Raw genomic sequence first — 22,055 nt, 5'->3', positions numbered from 1 at the left:
CACACACACACACACACACACACACACACACACACACACACACACACTTCAAAATCTTAAGAGCCTAAGAGAAAACAGTATGTGAGCTTTGAGGAGGAAAAAATTCACATTTAACTTCAGGAGGGGCAGTTTGAGAATGAATGAATAGGGGGAGAAAGCATTTATTCAAGTCTTCAAAATACAAAAGCAAAAACAATTCCTGCCCAGAAAGAACTTACATTCTAAAGGGGACAACAACACCTATAGGAGTGTAGTGGTCAGAGAGAGATCACTACTATGGAATGGTTTTCTTGGAGAGGCAGTCAGCAATGGAGATGAGGGGTGGGTGGAGTAGAATCATGTCTGATCTTGAAGATGAGTAGGCAGAGGGTCCAGAAAGTTGCAGGGATGATAAGTGAGGCCATAGTTAAGCATGTATACACACACCCTTCCAAGGAACAAAGGCAGAGGGTTCCAGGCCTGGAGGAGAAGGAAGTCGGGGAGGAGAGAAGGTCATATGCTTAGTAAGCAAGGCTTTTGTTATTGTATAAGAGTGAATCATTGCTAGTGTGTAAGTTAGTGTGTAAGAGTGAATCATTACTAGGGCTTTCCTGAAATAGTGATCTGGGTGAGGCAGTCATCAATGGAAATGACAGGTGGGTAGAATAGAATCATGCCTGACCTTGAAGAGGTGTGGGTAAGGGAAGGCATAGGAATCTGCATGAGCAGAGACATGGATGTGAAAAAACACAGAGAAAGGTTTCTATATAGTTGTTAAGTAAATCCTTTTGGCCAAAAACAAAAAAAAAGTAGTCTGTGGAGAGGATTGTATGAGGCCCAAAAAGGATTTGTGGTTCCAGATGTTAGGTCTTGATTGCCAGTCTAAGTAGAATAGAATTTATTCTGCAAGCAGTAGAGAGCCACTGAAATGCTCTGAACGGAAGTACTCAAAGTGAGTTGGGAAAGGGTGCAAGATGGATTGAATGGGGAGACAGAAAATAGGGAAGCCAATTCCCAGGCTGTTTCAGTAGTCCAGGCAGATGGTAATGAGGCATTGCGCTGGGGTGGTTAGCTGTAGGAATAGAGAGGATCAGACCTGCATGAGAGACTAGAAAAAGCTACTTGGTACATGATCGGATATGAAAGGTGAGGGAGGTCAAAGATAGTAAAGCTTCAGACTTGTGAAACTGGGTGAGCATTGGTGTCACTAATAAGAATGAGGAACGTGGCCAAACTGGAGCAGAAGAGAAGCGAAATCCAGACAGGTCAAATAATGTACTATCACAGGTGAATCGATAGTCTCAAACGTTAGGAGGAGGAGTTTGCAGGTAAAACTGTAGCCGAAGGTGAGCCCAGGAGCCTGTTTTAGAAGAAAATTCACCAACCTACTTGACAGATGAGTGAGAGCTGGTTTGGATCTTCGAGAGTAGCACCTGGGGGCAGCTAGGTGATGCAGTAGCTAGAGCTCCGGCCTTGGAGTCAGGAGGACCTGAGTTCAAATCCAGCCTCAGACACATAACACTTACTAGCTGCGTGACCCTGGACAAGTCACTTAACCTCAACTGCCTCACAAAAAAAAAAAAAAGTAGTACCTGGATTCCCTGGGTAGTTAAATGAGAGTATTGAATGGGGACTAATTGGCAGTGGCTTCACTGGGCTTCCAGGGTTGAACACAAATCCAGGCATAAAGACTGGGGACAGCAGAGTGAGGTTTGGCCCTAAAACCACCCCAGAAGCCACCTGTGAGCCGACCTTCAGTCAAGGATAATTATAATAGTCTTATAACTGGTCTGCTTGTGTTTCTCCCAATCCATCAACCATTACACTTTCCACGTGATCTCTTAAATGGGTTATTTTAAGCAAACCACTCTTTTACATAAAAACCTTGAGTGGTTCCTCATTACCTACGAAATGAAGCAAAAATTCGTGTCCTTAGCATTGAAGGCCCTCTACAATTTTCCTCTAATCTATCTATCTAGACTTATTTCGTACTGTTTCCCTTTATGGGCCCTATGTTATAAATAAATTGGACTACTCTCCCTCCCTCATTTATGTTTTTGAGCAGGTAGTCCAGGCATGGGCCTGAAATGGCATCCTCTCTGAAACTCCCTCACTCATAAATTATTAAATATTAAAATCTCCTTTAAGACCCAAATAAACAGTTACCGCCTCTATAAAGCTTTTCCCAATATGCAACAGGTAAAATCTCTCTCTCTCTCTCTTTCTCTCTCTCTCTCTTTCTCTCTCTCTTTCTATCACTCTCCCCCCCTTCAGATTTCTTTTCCACATTTCCTAGTCAACAAACATTTACTAAATACCTACTGTATGTACTAGGGATACAAAACAAGGCAAGAAGGGTCCTTATCACACTCTTTTCTCTATTATAGTTCCTTCCTCCCCCTCCCCCTTCAAATAACTTGAGAACACTAGGTTTTTGAGCTTGAAAGCATATTAGAAGACATCTAGTCTAATCTCTTATTACAGGTGAGAAAACAAACCCAGAGAGAAGTCACTTGACATAGTGAGTTAGAAGTAGACTTGGGCAAGGATATTCCCACTCTAGCATTCTTTTTCTAAATTATAAGTTCCTTTAGAGCAATATTTCTGTCTTATTTTCATTTCAAGGTACAAAATTGGGCACATAATAACTATTTGTTGGATTGGATTGAGTTGAAGTTCTACCTTATACATGAATCCTCTTGAAAGCATTCTCCTAAGTGGGTATCTAGCCCCCACTTGAAGATTCTACCCACTCTCCCCCAGTGGTGGGGAGCTAACTTCTCAAGGTTCCCATTGTTAAACATATATCTCATTCTTAAGAAATAGTCAATTGCCTTTTTAAAAGCCTGCGGACCAAAAAATCCCTACCTTTCACTATGAAGGTCATACGATCATTCTACAAGGAAGTTTGCAGTCAAAATTGTTCTCCCATTAGGGAGAAAAACAATTGCTCTCTGATAAAGTATATCCCTAGGTCTTTCAGGAATTTATCTTGCTCATTCCATAAAGTGGAGTTGATTTTTTTTTTCTGTCTAAAACCAAATCATTAAGAAGTCTTTGCAGATCTTCTAAAACAAAGTTCTTCAACCTTTCCATCCCTGTGGTCCAGGGACCTGTCCAAGATCAGTATTAATTTTCCAACTGGGTGACTATCTGCTTGCTTTTCCATGCTTGGCTAATTTGAGATGCTCATTTAACCTTCCTAGGGCAAAGTTCCTGGGCATGGGCCACCTCCAGAAATATGGACTTAGTCAAGATTGGCTCATAGATTTACTGAATGTCAGAGGTGGAGGGGAAAAAAGGAAAGGCATGTAGATTTAGAATTAGAAGGTACCTTAAAGGTCATCTTATAAAGGTGTTCTTAACTTCTATTGTGTCTTGAACTGCTTTGACAGACTGGGGAAGCCTTTGGACCCCTTCTCAGAATCATGTTTTTAAATGCAGGAAATAAAATACATAGGAAACCAATTTTATTGAAGTAGCTATCCAAATCATCATCATCATCATTATCATCATCATCATCATCATCCTCCTCCTTCTCCTCCTCCTCATCCTCATCCTCATCATCTAAAAAAATAGTTCATGGACCCCAGCTTAAGAAGCCCTAATCTAATGTAATCCTCTCAATATACCTGCCAAAGGTTACCTAGGTAGCAGATGTTAGAGTCCATTGCTGGGACTAAAAGAGGCTTTACAACAAAATTGTAAGATCCAGTCAGCATTGAATAAATTAATGAAATAAAAAACACTTATTAATACTTATTATATGCAGGCATGGTACTGAGCACTAGGTATATAAACACAAATAAGACAGTCCCTGTCCTTAAGCAGCCTACACTCTAATAAGGAAAGGCAACAGATAAGAGTAATGACAAATCAAGTCAACAAACATTTATTAAGCAGCTGCTATATGCCAGCCATTGTGCTAAGAGCTAGGGATACAAATGCAAACAGAGACACACCTGTCCTTAAGAAGCTTACATTCTAGTTGGGAAAGGCAACACATTAAAAGAAGCTGAAAAGGGGCATGGAAAGAGGAAAAGGTACCTGAGCATAGTGGAGAAAGTCCAGAGAGTCAAGAGTATAGTCCAGAAAGGAATGAAGACAGAGCTGGCTTGGCCAGCCTGCCAGGGCTGGTCCCTTTCCTTAAAATTGAGGCTCTGGAAGAACTGACCAATCAGAGAAAGAGGCCCTAGGGGTCAAGTGAACTTCCAGTATGAGAAGGCTGATGCTTGTCTATCTTGTTGTTTGTGAACACACCTGGCCTGCAATACCCCTTGCCACATAGTCGTAATCATGCCACATAGCAGTAGTCAAGGAGCCCTGACCTCTAACAGAATATCTGGATTTACAAAACATCTGATGGTCTTTCATAAGATTTCCTTGTACCAATACTGGAAACACATGGAACTAAAGCAAAAGAGATACCCACCATCTGTGGCAGAAGGAAAAGAATCTTTTCATTTGTGGCCAAGGATTTAGTAAAGGAAATTGGAAGAAAGAGTGACTGGAATCATAGGACAATGGACACAACCTTTCCAGGAATGGAAATAATTATGTTAATTTGAATGCTCTCAAAGCTAGAGTTGGAAAGTAGAGGGGAAGCAGGGCACATGTATGGTGACATGGTATAGAAATAAAATGGTGGATCAATCAGAAATCCAGGATTGCAGGTTTGGAGCTTAAGTACTGGAGAAGAATGGGTTTGGGAAAAAGATAATGCATTATGTTTAAACATATGGAGTTCGAGATACCTATAGGACATCCAGTTTGAAGTGTCTGCTAAACAGTTGGTACTTTAGGACTGGAGCCCAGGAAAGTAACTAGAGCAGAAGATATAAATCTGGGAGACATTTGTGTGGAGGAAGCTAAGTGGTTCCAAGGATAGAGTGCTGGGCCTCAAGTCAGGAGGACCTGAGTTCAAATTTGACCCCAGACTCTCACTAGTTGTGTGACCCTGGGCAAGTGTCTTAACCCCGTTTTCCTCAGTTTCTTCATCTATAAAGTGAGCTGGAGAAAGAAATGGCAAACCACTCCAGTATCTTTGCCAAGAGTACCCCAAATGAAGTCACAACGAATTTGATGTGACTGAGGTGATCAAACACCACTTATTTCCCCCATTAGACTCAATGAAATCAATTTCACAATCCATATAGGAAAACCAAATGAATGAAGAATACCTGTTATTATGCAGACTGATATTTCTGTTATAGTCATTTCATTAAGTACATAATTGCCTGTTATGGGGAAGGCATAGTGCTAGGAACTGGGCATACAAATACAAAAAGTTGAAAATAGTTCCTGCCCCCGAGGAACTTACTTTCTATTGGACTACTACAGGTGGGAGTGGGGGTGAGAGCGGTAAGGTAAGTAAATAAAAAAAATATATACACAATGTAATTTTGTAAGGGGTGGAAATAGTAATAATTGGATGGAATTGGTGCACTCAAATAGGCAGTCTATTGAAACAGTCCTATATATCTTGGATAGGCAACATCAGAAAGACCATCATATGAGTCTATGGATAAGAGAACACTTGAGGTTGTATCTGGAAAATTGTGCATTGCTTTTAACCACCCCAAAGTGCTACCAGATAAAAAACTCTTCTTTATATCATTAATATTCTTCAAATGATGTTTTACATTTGTAACGTATGAGAGGGAAAAATTATGAATTGCCTAAAAGACCATGCTGAGGTTCATGGAGGGTTTAAGTAGCCTATGGAACATTACACATGATGTATTTTGTGAAAGGAGAGGTAGGAAATGTATCCTATAAGAAAGGTATGATGCAAAAGGAGTGGGAGACAGACCATGTGGCAAGAATGGAGGATCACACTTAGATGGCCTGGTTCTGAACCAGGACCTGGGAAATGTTATTGAAAACCTAGAGAAGAGATCTTGACTTGGGGTCTGTGGATTAATTAATTAATAGATTAATCTCAGGGGGTCTTCGAACTTAGATGAGGAAAAAATGACTATCACCAATAGAAAGAAAAACAATTTTCATATTGCATTACAGTTGTTGAAGGTATATTAAAACAGCATTTATGAACATATGTACTTGGAAATTATTAAAGTTATTAAGCCTATCACTAGATCAAATGTGATCAGTTTTTCTTTAGTCATTCTATAGTAAAGAAGAGTGCCAAAACAGCAAAAACTAGGGTCTTTTAACCGAGGCTAGGGAACTGCAGTTCGGGTCACCACATGGCACCAGGATGCAAGAGTGCCCAAGAGGAGCAGAGGGGGAAAGGCTTAAATAACAACAGGAAGGGAGTCTCAGGGAAAGCACAGCCTGGGAATCTGTTACAGAAATTGTTTTGCGTAACAACCTAAAGTCCATAGAGAAGGCTGGGGGAGGCTTGGAATTGGCAACATCTGGTCAAAATGGTGAGCTCCTTTTTTTTTTTTTTTCTTCTCTTTTTAAAAGTTGGTTTTGATTGACCTCAGGCAATTTGAAATTCAGGGATCATCAAACAAGGTCAGCAGCTACATTAAACACTTTCTACAGTCTATATTTCAATAAAACGGCTTTCCTTTATCATCTTATATAGTTGGTTTTACACATTTCACTCAGTTAATAAACATTTATTAAGCACCTACTATGTGCCAGGAACTGTTCTAAGTGCTAAGGGATGAAAGGCAACAAAACAGCCTTTGCCTTCAAGTAGCTTACAGTCTACTGGGGGAGACAACAAAGAAATAAATATGTACAAATAAGTTATATACAGGAAAAAAAAGGAAATAACTAAGAGAATGCAGGCATTAGAATTAAGGGGGTGGAAAAGGCTTCCTATAGAAGATGGGATTTGAGTTGGTACTTCAAAGAAGCCAGGGAAGCTGATAGGTAGAGATGAGGAGGGAAAGCAATCCAGGCACAGGTGGACAGTCAGTGAAAATACCCAGAGTCAGAAGACAGGAGCATCCTATTCATGGAACAGCAAGTAGACCAGCATCACTGCATCTAAAAGTACATGGGAAGGTGACAGAAGATTGGAAAAGTAAGAAGGGGGCAGGTTGTTAAGGTCTGTTATTTGGTCTTGGAGGTTATAGGGAGAGAGGGGACCAAACACATTTATTAAGAGCCTACTATGGGGGCAGCTAGGTGGCGCAGTAGATAGAGCACTGGCCCTGAAATTAGGAGGACCTGAGTTCAAATCCAGCCTCAGACCAAACACTTGACATGTACTAGCTGTGTGACCTTGGGCAAGTCACTTAACCCCAATTGCCTCACTTTAAAAAAAAAAAAGAGAGAGCCTACTATGTGCCAGGCACTGTGCTGAGCACTTTACAAATATTTTATTTGATCCTTGCAGTAAACCAGGGAGGTAAGTGCCATTATTATCCCTGTTTTATAGTTGAGGAAACTAAGGAAGACAGGTTAAGTGACTTGCCTAGGGTCACAAAGCTAGTAAGTGTCTGGGGCTAGATTTGTGTGGGCGTCTTCTGATCTTCAGGCCCAGAGCTCTATCCATTATACTACTCAGCTGCCCCTGAATGAAAACTTCACTATACTGCCAGAAGAATCTAGGACACATACACATACAGAAAAGGTTAAGAACCTTGACTTCAAGGTAGGTCCCAATTGCATTCCTTATAAATGATGACATTAGAAGATGGACAAGAATCTCTCAGGATGAGGAGGTGTGTATGACTTGCAAAGATCCCCTGAAAACCATTTGCTGTTGAATAAGATCCTAGGACCTCTCAACAACTGAAGTATGTGAGCCACCTCCCTGCCTCACTTGGGCCAAGAAGGGGCATGGTGAAGTTACATGCTTATCAACCTCTCATTTTGCTGATTAGAACCAATTAGCTGCTGGTCAGTCTCATTAAGTAGGAGCTGGGCTTTAGGAAAACAAATGGCATTAGCCGGTCTGCAGCTTCCTTCAAAGTCAGAAGTACGGCCAGAAGTGAGATTGTGGATGGAGGATGGGGAGAAGAAGGAAGGGAAAGGAAACAAGCATTCATATAGCACTTATGTGCCAGGCACTGTGCTAAGCACATTTTTAATATAAGTAATATTTTATTTTTTTCAATTACATATAAGAATAGTTTTCAACATTCATTTTTTAAAAAAGATTTTGAGTTCTAAATTTTCCTCCCTCCCTTTTCCCTAAGACAGCAAGCAATCTGATATAGGTTGTACATGTACAATCATGTTACACATTAATCATGCTATAAAAGAAGAAACAGAACAAAAGGGAAAAAATCAAGAAAAAAGACGAAGAAAGTGAAAACAGTATGCTTTGATCTGCATTCAGACTCTGTAGTTATTTCTCTGGATGTAGATAGCATTTTCCATCATGAGTCTTTTGGAGTTGTCCTGGATCATTGTATTACTGAGAAGAGCTAACTCTATCATAGCTGAGCATTGCACAATGTTGCGGTAACTATGTACAATGTTCTCCTGGTTTGGCTCACTTTGCTCTGTGCTAAGCACTTTTAAAAATATTATCACATTTGATCCTTACAATAACTCTGGGAGGTGGGCACTATTATTATCATCCCCATTTACAGATGAGGAAACTGAGGCTAACCAAGGTTAAGTGCCTTATTCAGGATCACACAGCTATTATGTATCTGAGGCAGAATTTGAACTTGGGTCTTGTTGTTGCCAGGCCCAGATCTCTATCCACTGTGCCACTGGAGATGTGGGTGGGGGAATAATGAAAAATGAGAGGGTAGTCAGGGGAGAGCAGTCATTGGTGAGAAAGTTATCCATTGCATCACTTTTGCTCAGAGGCCTTTATGATAAAACTTGTAGCCATATTCTAAAGAAAAGCAGCTGCAGCTAGAGTACCCTGTGCTTGCAGAAATTGTGTGGTGAATTCTGCTCAAACGCACAGAAAGAACATCATGTTTCAGAGTCCTTAAAGGGATGCCATGCTGCTACCCTTCCCTCCATTCTAAGAATAGAGGCCATTCTCCATTTCCTGCTATTAATCCTTGAGCTTTGTCCTAGATGATCACAGATGGCGCGTTTATTACTTTCATCCTCATACTCACATCTGGGCTCCAAGGGGCAGTGTGATTTAATGGAAAGAACACAGTGTTTGAAACCAAAAGACCAAACCTCACTGCTTCTTCCTATATGTGAGACCTTGGGCAAGTTCGCTTCAGCTTTCTGGATCTCAGTTTGCTCATCTGCTAAATAAGTATGGGCTGATGCATGCTTTCCAGCGCCAAAATTCTTGGCCTGGATTCCCAGATTTGGCCAGGCCCAGAGAAAGTACCATGTTCAAATGCATCTGATAGAAATCACCACTGCAAAGCGGCCTGGCTCCTAAGGCAGGCCTGTGGCCTCCTCGAGGAATGAGAAAGGTACTGAGGGGGTACTGGTGCCCATTAACATATGGATGGAAATGATTGTTTTGGATTTTACCTCCAGAGAGGAAACATTTTAGTCTGTCTGCCTTCATTGGACTGAGTCTAGTCTGGTGGAAAGAACAAGGGTCTGGGAGTCAGTAGCCATGGCTCTAACGTTCAGTGGTTGTGTGGGTCCCTGGAAAAGTTCTCATCTGTAAAACAAGGTCACCAATAATACTGATGCTGTCTATCTCACTGGGGGGTTGCTATGAAGAAAACACTTTGTAAGCCTTAAAACATTATTGAAAAGTGAATGTGAGGGAAAAGGCTAGAAAGCATGTTAGGATCCCCTCAGAGGCATCATGGTAGGGTGGAAAACGGTGCTGGATTTGGGTCAGAGGATTCAGGGTTCAAAACCCACTTCACTCACTTACTACATGTATAATCTTGGGCCAGTCATGTACCTTTCCTGGGCCTCAGTTTCCTTATTTGTGAAATGAAGGGTTTGGATGAGATGGACAATAAGATCCCTTCTAGCTTTAGCTGTATGATCCTATGAACTAGGAATCTAATAGAGGGCACTGAAAGGAAAACAATCTCCATCTATTTAAAGGAATTTCATGTAGGAAGCCTCCCCTAAACAATCTTCAATATTTGGTCATATCGTGGAGAGGATCTTGTGCTCTCAGAATCAATTATCTTTTAGAACCTCACAACAATGCTGGGATATGGATGGTATTATCTACAGTTGAGGAAATTGAGGCAAAGGAGGTTAAGTGACTTGCCTAGGGTCACAAAGCTGGGAAGTATGAGAGGCTGGACAAAAACTTGGTTCTTCCTTAGCTTGGTCCCGAGTTGAGAAGATACAATCTCTGTTGAGGTAGGGACTCTTCTGCCACTTCAGTCAGTCATGTGGAAGAGGGAGCAGAGCGATTCCACTTATCCCTGGAAAGTTACTCGAATTGGAAGATGGATGTGATGAAGAGGCAGATTCAAGATCCATATGAGGAAAACTTTCCAAAGATCGGCTCTCTGAACAGCCATGTGGCTGCACAGGGAACTCTCCAACCGATTTAGATTGTAGAGAGATGTGTTTAGAAAATGGGTGCAAGAGCCAGTAATGGAGAATTTTTGAAGAAGGATGGCATTGTCACATCAGAGTCATGTCAGAAATATTAAAGTTTACAATAAAAAGAGGTTAGTTATAAAATCTTAGGATAATGGCAAGGATTGAATTGTTGTTTTTAAGCTATCCTGGGGAAAAGAGGAGACTCAAAATAGGGCTATGAGCACTTATGCAGCTAGGCAGGAAAGCGGATAAAGTGGTGGATTTGTGGAGTCAAGAAAAACTGAGTTTGAATCCTGCCTCAGACACACACTAGTTGTGTGATCCTGGGCAAGTCACCTTTCTCAGCCTCAATGCCCTCATCTGTAATATGGATATCGTAATATCGTTGAGGTTTCAATTTGTGTTGCTGGGTCATCTCGAAAGAATTCACAGACTCGGACCATCTTCAACCCAAACAAAGGCATTTATTGATGATCACACTCTTAGCAAGTGGGCTAGGCTCCTTAGAGGAACTAGCAACTAGCAAAGCAAGACAGGGATTTTAATAGAACAAAAGATGCTATTACATAACAAAATGTGTTAATATGCATTATAGAACATATGAATATTAAGATAGAGGAGGGGTTTGTTAAAATGAGGAAGGGTCCTTACCTTGATGGAACTGTGCATGTGGCTACCCATAATGCATACATAAAAGCCCACTGGAAAGGTATTAATGTATGATAATGATATTTTAATAAGCCTCTCTGTGTCATAAGTTCACGTAAGGGCAGTTCTTTGCTATTATTGCTCAGGCACCTACTAAGGGAAAGCCCCTTCTGTGATCTGTGGTCAAGCATCCTGCTCAGTATCCTGTTGGTGATGCTTTCTTATTGGCTGACTATCGTGGTCCTGTTTGAGACTAGCTGGATGGGCTGGTTATTGTGGTCCTTTTTGAGACTTGATGGATGATGTGGTTGAGAACATAAGCACACCTGTTGTTCTAATGAAGCAGTGAGGCCTATGAGGAAGTTGGGATGTTGGGTCTGGAGGCAGTGGCTAGCTAGGGACAGTGGCTAGGATTCCCCCAAAAGCACATAGACAATAGCACAAATTTGCTGTAAGGCTCAAGTGGAATAACATTTGAAGCTTTTCAAACTTCAAACTGCTATGTAAAAGCTAAACTATTATTAGGGAGAATGGGAAGGTGATAAATGAAAATAGAGAGAAGGCAAAGCTGCTAACTCTTCTTGTTTGTGCTCTCTGTCAAGAAAAAATGACTTTCAGACTGGAAAGTACAGAATAAAAATGACTACTAGGGAGTTGATACTGAAGATAAGTAAGGAAATAGTATTTGAGCACCTAGTTTCCCTGGATGAATTCAAGTTCCTAGGCTCAGATGTACCCCATCCTTGGATAATGACAGAATTAGTTCTTGCAATTTCTGAGTCATTGTCAGTGATATTCGAAGGATTACAGAGAATAGAAGAAGTACCACTGGGCTGGAGCAGGGTAAATGTACTCTAATCTTCAGAAGAAAAAAAAGAAGAAAGGAAGAATGAAATCTCCAGATTACAGGGGATCAAGTTTTGACACATCCCTAGCAAAATTCTAGAACTGATTTAAGATATTAGTAAGTATTTATAAAACAAGCAATGATCCCAAAGAGACCTCACAACTTCATCAAGAATAAGTAGAATGTCAAAAATGTGAATGCATAAAAATGTTTGTTTGTCTCCCCCCTCCCCAATCTGGACATTTGGGTTGCTGAAAGAGGAAGAAAAAAAAAAGAATATTGATTTCACCAGCTTGAGAAAAAACAAAAGTGTTTGAAGAAAAAAGTGCTTGAAGAAAGTCACGGACAGTTCTGAAGGGATCTCTCAGAGGCAAAAGGTGTGAATAGAGGTGGGGATGTCTGCGAGGTATTTTTGTTCATCAGTTCATTTTCAGATAAATTGTTTTCAGATCGCTTCCAAAGATATATAACTGAAGAACTATAAGTCAAACAACTGTTTGGGAACCATGGGAAGATTATATAGGGACTGCTGGGGTCATTTCTGACAGGTGGATTTTTTTTTTTTTTGGAGTGTCACATCATAAGGTAGAGATGAGTCATTAAACACAAGGAGGCATTAGTAGCTTTAAGGGATAGAGAAAGAAGCTGAGTACAAGAGGAGAATATGAGCATAGAAGACAAAGAAGGCAAGGAGAGACTTACAGAAGACAGAATCCTGAAACTGACAGAAACCTACAGCCTGACTGACAGGCAGGCTTTGAGGATGTCAGGGAGCTGTTTGATTTCACAGAAGCATTATAACTGCTAAAGATAAGAAGCATCCTCTGTTACTTGACAAACTATCCAGGCTCATTGCCCTTTGGCACTATCTATACCCAAAGAGAGAGGAAATCTCTTATGGTTGCCAGTGTTGTCCCCTTAATTGTCTTCTGAGATTGAGGAGGGAAACACCTTCTTGGCCTCTAGAGTATAGGCCTGATTAGCTTGTCATATCCTAGCCTTAAATGAACTGCTTTTCATTGAAAGTGTAATGCTATGTATTTTTCCAAAATGGTAACACATTTTTCAGTCCTGTCATGGAATGGCCATTTTCCCCATTGATGTATTATCCTTAGTTTTGCAGGGTAAGTAATTCTTGGTTGTAGTCCTTGCTCCTTTGCCTTCTAGAATATCATGTTCCATGACCTTCGATTCTTTACTGTTGCAGCTGTTGAGTCCTGTGTAATCCTGATTGTGACTCCACAATATTTGAATTGTTTCTTTCTAGTCACTTGTAGTATTTTTCCCTTGATCTGATAGTTCTGAAATTTGGCTATAATGTTCCTTGGCATTTTTATTTTGGGATCTCTTTCCTGAGGTGATTGGTGGATTCTTTCAATGCCTATTTTGCCTTCTGGTTCCAGGACATCAGTGCAGTATTCCTTGATAATCTCTTGAAAGATGCTGTCCAGGTTGTCCTTTTAATATGACTTTCAGGCAGTCCAACGATTTTGATATTATCTCTCCTGGATCTATTTTTCCAGGTCCATTGTTTTTCCTATGAGGTGTTTTACATTTTCTTCCATTTTTTTTTCATTCTTTTGAATTTGTTTGATTGACTCTTGGTATCTCATAGAGTCATTAGCTTCCACTTGCTCAATTCTAACTTATAAGGTATTGTTTTCTTCAATTAACTTTTGTCCTTTCTTTTCCATTTGGCCACTTGTACTCTTTAATGAATTGTTTTCTTCTGAGGATTTTTGTATTTCCTTTTCCATTTGACCAATTCTATTTTTTAAGCTGTTTTCCAAGCTGTTGACTCTTTTTCTCATAATTCTCTTGCATAACTCTCATTTCTTTTCCCATTTTCCTCCACCTCTCTTATATGATTTTTAAGCTCCTTTTTGAGTTCTTCTATGAGTTCTTTCAGGGCTTGAGGTCAATTCCTGTTTTTCTTTGGGGTTTTGCTCATAGGTATTTTGACATTGTTGTCCTCTTCTGAGTTTGTGTCTTGGTCTTCCCTGTCACCATAATAACTTTCTATGGTCATTCTTTTTTGCCTTTTTCTTTTCTTTTAAATTTGAACTCTGCTCCTGGGGTAGAAAGGGCTCTGTCTCTGGCTTCTTGTGCTAATGGCTGCAGGCCCTGGCTGTTTACCTGGTGCTGTGCTGATGTTGCCCTGAGGCTGCTGGGGGAGCCTTATGCCTGATGCTGTGCTGAGGGGAGTTGAGTAGGGGGCAGATGGCACTGCTGGAGCTTGTAGTGTCTGGCAGCTTACCTGGTGGTGATCTGGGGTACTAGTGCTGGTGCCTATTGTGTGCTGAGGTTGGTGGGCTGTTTCTGTGTTTTCCTGGGGCTACAGTGAAGCACATGGAGGTCTGCTCGTGGAGGATGCCTTTTTGCCCTGGGCTGTATGGAAGCATTTGGAGGTCTGGCCTCTGGAGGGTGTCTGCCCAGGGGCTAAACTGAAGCACATGGAGGCCTGGCCTACTTTGCTGTCCTGCTGGAGTATGCCTATTTGCCCTGGTCTATGCTAAAACATATGGTGGTTCTTGGAAATGGAGTCTGCTGGTCCCCCTGGCTACGCTAAGGTGTGTGGGGTTTCCTGGTGTTGGCATTTGCCTGTTCCACCACACTAGGGCCACCACACTAGGGCTCAGGATCTCCCACTCATTTGCTGAGATGGGGCTTGCTGCTGGTTTGCTGGGATGCTTCCTGTCCTGGAATGTGCTCCCTTTATACCTGAGTCAGAAGGATGTTTCTCGCCAATCTTTCAAGTTTCTTGGGCTAAAAGATTTTCACCCTTTTTGCTGGTTCTATTATTCCAGGATTTTGGGGGGGTGCTATTTTATGGTGGTTTGGAGGTGAATATGAGAAAGTTACAGTGATTTACTGCTTATGCTGCCATCTTGGCTCCTGGAAGTGGAAAGATTCCAGGGTCCTGTCAAAGGTACATTAAAAGAGCATGACACTGCAAGACCCAGTTGAAACAGGGAATGAACTTTTCCTAGTAGGAGATCTTTGAGGACAAGGAGAGGAAAAGATAGCAGAGAACTGGTTTTGCCTAGCAGGTGCCACATGGTGTATATTGTTACCTAAAGAGATTAAGGACCTGCCAAGGCTTCAGGGGTCCAACTGGTGAGTTGCCCTGGTCATGTGGTTTTCCTTGTTCATAAGATTCACTAGTAAGTTTCTGTAAATATATGTTCACTCCCTCTCCATGCTTCTCTTCCCTACAATGAGCAGTGTGTGCTGTGATCTGGGTTTATGGAAGGATTATTGCATTTTGATTTTACTTTTTTACCTTTTATTGAGTAACTGTTATGTTCTGAGTATTTTAGCTTTCGCCTTTTAATGAGTAATTGTCATCATATCTTTTGTCCTATCATTTAGTGAGTCTTTAACGTTTTGAGTCAATAGTGTCATTGTGACTGATTTTATGAAAAAATGAAAAATACCAGTGGTGGTTCAATGGTGCATAGTAGGAGTATATCCTCTACAACAGGGTTATCCTGGGGACTCTGAGAATTTTAGTTACATCAGTGTGTGGCAGCCATGATCACCACCACCAAACCTTGGTAGCATATTCCTCTCCCTGCCAGCAAGATTAAAGGAAAGGAAAGTAAACTAGTCTAGAGAGAAAGAGGAGGAATACTGGTAGCAAATTATGTTGGGTCTCTGGGCCACACATAGATAAAATAAGCAGACATCAATTGAGAAAATAAGCTGTCGTTTAGGAAAATAATTTGGACTAAATACAATAATAAAAAAGTCTGCAAGGGATAGGGATAAAACCTGTGATCTCATTGATATAAGGAATTGATAAAGATGAGGAGCTCTCTCTCTGCCAAGTTTATTATACAATATACATGTTTGTGTTTATTCCCTATATAAGCTCAAGAGCTATTTTCAATTTGATAAACTATCAAAAGATATGAACAAATAGTTTTCCCCATTTGAAAAGTAGTATAAATTCTCCAATTAAGTGGCCTAAGGACATAAAAAGTTTTCAAAAGAAGAATTTCAAACTACATAAGATTATTTGAAAACATGTTCCAAATCCCCCAAAAAGATAAATGCAAATTAAAGTAATTCTGAGGCTTATCTCACATCCTGAAAATTGACAGAAGTTATTAAAAAATGGAAAGTCAATATTGGAGAGGCCATCAGAAGGCAGGCAAACTAAAACATTGCTAGTAGAGATTTAAATAGTTCCAACTCTCTGGTTCTCAATGTGGAATAATGTAAGAAAACTGATTAAACTGCTCATACTTTGGACCCAGTGATTCCACTACTGGAATACACCCCAAAGAGATCAAAGATAGAAATAAATCTAATCTAATTCCATAAAATTTACAGTGTCGCTTTTTGTAGTAGCAAAGAACTGAAAATAATGTGGGTACCCATTAACTGGGAAATGTGTAGGGAAAAAAACTATGCTGTGTGAATGTAACAGATTATTATTATCCAATAAGAAATAAGGAATAATGAAGGATTCGGAGAAACATGAGAAAATTCACATGAACTGATGCAGTGTAACTAGCTGAGGCAAAAGACTAATATACACAATGATTATAACAATGTAAGTGAAAGGATTACTAAAAGAAACTCTGAATTATTTTTAAAAAACTAATACAATTACTAATGAAATATTTTCCCTTATTATGGCAGAGAAAAAACGGTGTGCTGGGACAAAATGTTTGATGTAAGATGTATTTACTTTATTGGATGTTTTGTTTAACTGATTTTATTACAATTAAAGATTAAATTTGAGTTGTGGGAAGTGGTGGCATTTGAAGTGTGTTTGTCGGAGGTGTATCTCCAGAAGTAGTTAGGCTATAAAAACAAAAGCTATCAATAGAAGATCTTACAAAAAAAAAGATGCCAATTCACATAATCCTTATTCTTTTACAGACATGGTCACTAAACTAGCAGATAAGGAGAATGTTTAAATTCAACCTCAATTAGATTTTTGCAAAGCATTTAAAAAAAATCTCTCTTGAGAAAAAGATGGCAGATGAATAAGCTATACAATAATACAATTAAATGCATTCAGAATGTGTAATCAACTGTGTAAACCTGGAAGCAGGTGTCCTCTGGGAGTGGCCCAGGCATCAGCTCTTAGTCCTTTGTGGTTTAAGTTTTGTTTTTTGTTTATTTTTGTTGTTGTTGTTGTTTTTGCCATAACTCGGATAAAGACAGATGGCACACTTAGCAAGTTTGCACATGATATAAAACTTAAAGGAACAGCTGACATAAAAATAGCAATCAAGACCTAGAAATATTCTAATGTGCTGACACATTGACCCAGTTCCACCAAGATGAAGTTTAATATAGATTATTAACAATATCAACTAGTGAATCAAATAAAATCAATGTTAATAAATAAACATTCATAGTTACACCAATGAATTATTAATAAATTGTCAATAAATAATTCATGTTAATATATAAATGGCATATATTGTGCTTTAAGGTTTGAAAAATACTTTATACTATCTCAGATGACCCTCACAAGAGCCTTGTGGAATAGGTGCTATAATTAGTCCCATTTTATAGGAGAGGAAACTAAGGTTGAGAGAGATTGTGACTTGCCCAATCACACGATTTCCAAGCCTAGATTCAAGCTTGGGTCTTCCTGACTTTAAGTCTAACACTATTCTCTATGTCACATAGGTGGCAGCCAGGTATGTCAAGAGCAATATCCTAACACATACACCCCAACAAGTTAGGCTAGTTGTTGTTGTTGTTGTTTTTCCATTAAAAATTATTGAGATATTCCTTGACTTGGTTGACTCAGGGACTAAGGTTTCAGACTGTTGAAGCCACTTCCTCATTGCCTGAGTACAAAGCAGCCATGAAGAGCACCAAGGAACTTGGATGCTTGGCTGATAGATCATGATGGAAGCATATCATCTCTGATGGGGGAATCTTTGAGCCTATGCTTCTGCTACACTCAACTCTTTTTGTTCACTGCAAATGACCTGCAAATGTCATTTTCTTCCAAAAAACCTAAACAATGGTGGACTGGCCTGAGTCAAGTCCAGCCCAAAACACTAGGGGTTCAAAAATATATGAATACAAGGTAGAGGATGCATGGTCAGACAGTGGTTTGTCTGAAAGAGATCTGAGGGGTTTAGTAGATGACTGTGGATTTATATTGAGCTTATAGTGTAATGTGGAAAAGCTGCAAAAAGCTAATATGATCTCGGGCTGTGTTAAGCAAGGCATAACCTTCAGGAATGAGTAGGCAATAATTCCACTGCAATCTGCTCTGCTCAGACAATATCTGGAGTTTTGTGTTCAATTTGGGGACCACATATTAGAAAATACATTGTTAAGTTAGAGAATGCCCAGAAAAGGAAATGCCACATGAGGATAAGTAGAAGGAATTAGGGATATCTCTTTGCACAAAAAGATATGAGGGAATTTGATAGCTGTCTCCAAATATTTAAATGGCTGTCATATGTAGAAGAGGTTAGATTTGTTCTATTAGACCCCAGAAGTTAGAACTAGAAGCAATAGATAGAACCTGAAGTAAATTTAGGCTTATGGTCAGGAAAAATAAATTAATTAGATATTAATTAGACTTTATGACAGTGGAATAGAGCTCCTTGAGAGCCTTTGTCTTGAGCCAGCTGAGTGGTTCAGTGGAGAGAAGTCTGAAACTAGAAATGGGAAGACCCAATTTCAGATATGGCCCCAGATACTTATTAGTTGTGTGACCCTGGGCAAGTCACTTAATTTCTCTGTACTTCAGTTTCCTCTTCCATTAAAATAGGGGTAATAGTAATACACTTACTTCCCAGCATTGTTGTGAGGATCGAATGAGATATTTGAAAAAGATTTTGTGAACCTTAAATCACTATGTGAATTCTAGCTGTTATTATTAGATACAGGGTTTCCTTTGCTGGAAGTCTTCAAGGCTACACTAGATGATGACTGGTCTATGATATCATAATAGGAAGACATGTTTTGGAAAGAGGTTGGGCTTTATGATCTCTGAGGTCCCTTCTATCTCTGGGATTCTGTGATTTAGATGCCTGTCATGCTGGTCCCAACCATAGTCACTCCTAGCTTCTTAAGTATTATTCCTTCTCCAACTGTTGTTACTTCAGGTGCCCAGCCACTGGATGTGAGGGCTGTGTTGCTTCCGTAAACCTACAGAAGAGCTGCCTACTTGCAGGTCAGAGAATGGGACTGAATGGCTCCTAGTGCCAACTCTGTGTTATGAAGTTTTGGTTGATCCTAGGCAGGACCGGCAATCTTTCCCCTATACAGTGGTACCTCTCACTAAATTAAATACACTCTGTTTCTAGTGATTTTCTGCCCTATATAGCACCTTCTTCTCTCTAGGTGCCCCATTTTCTCAAGCCACCCAATGCCAACATTAGAGCGTCTCTAAGCCTCCAGACCTTTCTTCCTTCTACCTCACCTTTGCCCCATTTTATCCCCTTAGCATCTTGTTCTCTGAGCCCTTTCTAATATGAGAAACTGATGCCAAGGTGTCAATGGCCAATAATAGTTGAAACTGTTACCCAAACAGATAACTAATGACAGTCTTCAATACTTCACAAAGGCTGTCCAAATATCAGAGCTAGAAGGCACTTTGAAAGATTGTTGCATCCTGTTCACTCATTTGAGATAGGAAAAAACTGAGGGGATGAAGAAAGGGGAAGGTCCCCAAGGTCACAGCAAGCTAGAGGTATAGATAGAACTGAAATCCAAGGCTTCCTGGTGTCTACCTCATCACACTAATCACAGGAATGACTAATGGTGGCAACTGCAAGCCATCGGATAGGCTGAGAAGGTCCATATTTTTACAATGGAGGTCCCTCAACTGCTCTCAAATCAAGTCATGTACACAAAGACTGCCTATATCTGAGCTAAGCACTGGAGGAAACGCTATGGGTAGGAAGGATTCCCATAAAGGACAGCTGGACACTTGTCATGGTGTTTGGGGCTAATCTGCACTTCTAGGATGGAAGAGGGTAGATGGTGGAGAGAAAAAACCCAGAGTGGCTATGAAACACCGTCCATTTTCTTAGTAGCCTAAAATTGAAGGGATCTGATGGCTGACTTTGAGAAGGGCATTCCCTCTTAGACACATTCTCCCACCAACCAGGAGATGTCCTGTCTTTGAGCTGCCTGGCATTGTATGGTGGGGAAAAACAAACAAATAAACAAAAGCCCAACTTTGGTCAAAAGACCAAGAAGGAAGGAAACAAGAATTTATTAAGTTCCTTCTATTTGTCAGGCACTGTGTTAAATACTTTACAGATAATTTGATCCTCGAAACAACTTTGGGAGGTAGGTGCTATTATTATCTCCATTTTACAGTTAAGGAAACTGAGGCAAACAGTGGTGGAGTGATTTACCCAGAGTGACATAACTGGTAAGCATCTGAGGCTGGATTTGAATTCAGATCTTCCTGACTCCAAGCCCAGAGCTCTATCCATTGGCCCACCTAGCCTCCTGAGTACTCAAGATACTTGTGTGACCCTGGAATGTTAAATTACTCCATCTCTTTGAACCTGTTTCCTCATCCATAAAGTGAGAATAAAACTTCCTCCCCCTCCCTTCCTCACAGGATTATTTTGAAAAAAGAGCTTCAAAAACCTTGAAACATGGTAGATATAGCCCCCTGCAGTCACTGTGGGAGAAGGGGAAATCAGATTCATTGTCTCCACTCTTCTATAATTATTTTCTGTAAATATTTTCTTCTTCAGTCTCAAACTCCCTTTCCTGGCTAGCTAATTGGAACCCAGTGAATTAGAATGCCTGGTGTTATCAGCTAAGCCCTGAGCCCCTTAACGCAGCTCAGAAATATTTGAATGGAAAATGACTTATAATTAGAGAAATCTTAATCACTTATTCTGAATAAGAATTATAATTAAGTTTGTAATTTCTCTTCTGTTTGGTTAGTTAGTTTGGGGGAGATGGGAATGGGGAGGGAGTGGGCATTGGGAAGGACCCACATCATTTCTTACATGAAGACAAAATATCACCAGTGGAGAGAAGGGAGGTTTCTTTCTGCAATGCTGACTATCACATCTTCTCAGGAAAGGAAAGACCAATGTGACTTGAGGCATAGTGCACAAAAATCTTTGCTTGTTTTTTGTGCCATCTTGGGAAGGAGAAAGGCATTTCAGAAAGGTCTAACCTAGTAACTTATCTCATCCTCCTTTTTGAATTCTGTTAGCTCATGCAGTGCCTTTGCACTTCAGCTTTGAACTCCTATCAGACAGGATATTTCCTGCCCTGGGCAGAACTGGCCGAATATGCCTGGCTGATGTCATTTATTGGAGAGCAAAGGTTTGGACTTTTAATTTCCCAAGTCAGAACGGTTAGCAGCCAGAGCTGGCTTGCTCCGGGGATAATGGGCCTCAGAGTGAAATTGGCTGCCACAGAGGACAATGCTCCCCCTAATGTAGTTCTCTGCATCATTTCAATTAAAGTACAGCAATTTTAGACTTAGTTTCAAAAAAAGCAGCCAACTCTCAGCTCTCTGTGTTAATGGGAGAGCACAGATAAAGGGAATCTGTGGGTCAGCTTTAAATGCCATCTGCACTACATTGTCTGAGCAACTGAACAGACCAAGTTGCTGCTTCTTTGATGAGACTGGTTAAAACAGTCAGACTAAATGTATGGTGCTGTACTTGTAGGCAGAGATTTCAGTCTTCTTCTCCATATGTAATCATAACATCTCAATGTTGGGGAGTTCAGAGTTCATCTCATCCAGCCTCCATTTGTGTCCCTTTACAGCACCAATAAGCATCCACCCAATCTTTGCTAGCTAGCTGTCCTCTAAGTGGTCAAGAACTTTCTGGTCATGGACCAGAAGGATGGAGTAGCAGATAGAGGTGGCCTTGTAGTCAAGAAGCCCTGGCTTTAATTCCTGCACACTTTAGCTGTGTGACCTGGACTGGGCAAGGCATTTAACATTTCAAAGTCTCCTTGGTGGAGGGAATTTACTTATTGAAATGTCCTTATGCTGGTAAACTACAGGTCTGTATCCTTCCACTACTACCAAAAACATACCCCAAATCCATAGGAAAAGGGATAACGTGCTTAGCAAAGTGCCTGGCACATATTAGGTACTTAATATTGATTGATGGATTAAAAGAGTATTTCTATAACTTGGACAATTAAGTTTCTTGTTTTTTCCCCATGTCATGGGTTTCAAAGGAAGCCTTTATAAGGGAGTGAGTATCATGATTCT

The sequence above is a fragment of the Vombatus ursinus genome, unplaced genomic scaffold (assembly GCF_900497805.2).
Source record: "Vombatus ursinus unplaced genomic scaffold, bare-nosed wombat genome assembly UNPS02014770.1, whole genome shotgun sequence".
Lineage (NCBI taxonomy): Eukaryota > Metazoa > Chordata > Mammalia > Diprotodontia > Vombatidae > Vombatus > Vombatus ursinus.
The sequence above is the reverse complement of the archived record's forward strand: the minus strand, read 5'-3'. Positions refer to the sequence as shown.